A 1,012-nucleotide genomic window follows, 5' to 3' on the forward strand; every position below is an offset into this window, starting at 1 on the left:
TTTTTTATTGTATAACAGCTTTTTTTGTGACCACAGTGCTTGTCAATTTTGACTATGCTTTATTTTAATATCAAAAACAATAGTTTTCATACCATTACCCCAGCACTCAGGAGACCAAGACAGGAGAATCTTGAATTCAAAGATAGCCTGGCCTAATCTGCTTGCCAAAAACCACCCACTCCACCCCAAGTAATCATTTTTGGGTGTGCACTACCCTTTTCTTCAGTGTCCTAGCCTCTAATCACTCTCCTTAGCATACTGTTCCTGACTGCATGGGCTGTAGACAGAGCCAGCCAAAGCCCTGCTGGCTACAGCCCATGTCTGCCTGAGACCCACCATGAACCTATAGGGACTGAGGCTCCAACCCCATGGTTCCAGCCTGGAGCTTGCCAATGTGCCTTCTGCACTAATGGGCTTTACCTGAAGTTAGACACTGGATTTCATGGTGAGGAAAATACTGACCATGAGAGATGTAGTTTCCTGGAGTTGTGTTGGTTAGCTGAGTTTGAGGTCACAGCAGCTGGCTTCACAGATCTTAGCAGCCATCTGTCTGTCACCCTTGGATTTGGGACCCTAGCTGCATGGCTTCTGGTTCTTCCCTCCTGTTTCGTCAGATCTGTAGGCTTTCTGGTGCTGGCTGCCCCACACAGAGCCCGTCTTCTGTTAGATTCTATAGCAAGGCCCTCTGAATGTGTTGTGATGTCCACAGGCTTGTCAGACAGCCTTCCTGAAAGGTAGAAATGGTTTTGGTTTTGGTTTTTAAAGATTTTATTTCTTTATTTTATATACATGATGAGTACACTGTAGCTGTCTTCAGACACACCAGAAGAGGGCATCAGATCCCATTGTAGATGGTTGTGAGCCACCATGTGGTTGCTGGGATTGAATTTAGGACCTTCAAAAGAGCAGTCAGAGCTGGGCGTGGTGGTGCACGCCTTTAATCCCAGCACTCGGGAGGCAGAGGCAGGCGGATTTCTGAGTTCGAGGCCAACCTGGTCTACAAAGTGAGTTC

General features: G+C 46.9%; 1 protein-coding gene across 4 annotated transcripts in view; it reads left to right on the top strand.

The window, feature by feature from the left end:
- The window catches only part of Capzb (capping actin protein of muscle Z-line subunit beta), a 101,097-nt gene that overhangs the window by 88,185 nt on the left and 11,900 nt on the right, over positions 1–1,012 (top strand). The gene's annotated exons all lie outside the window — the stretch shown is intronic.

The sequence above is a fragment of the Mus caroli genome, chromosome 4 (genome assembly GCF_900094665.2).
Source record: "Mus caroli chromosome 4, CAROLI_EIJ_v1.1, whole genome shotgun sequence".
Taxonomy (NCBI): Eukaryota; Metazoa; Chordata; class Mammalia; order Rodentia; family Muridae; genus Mus; species Mus caroli.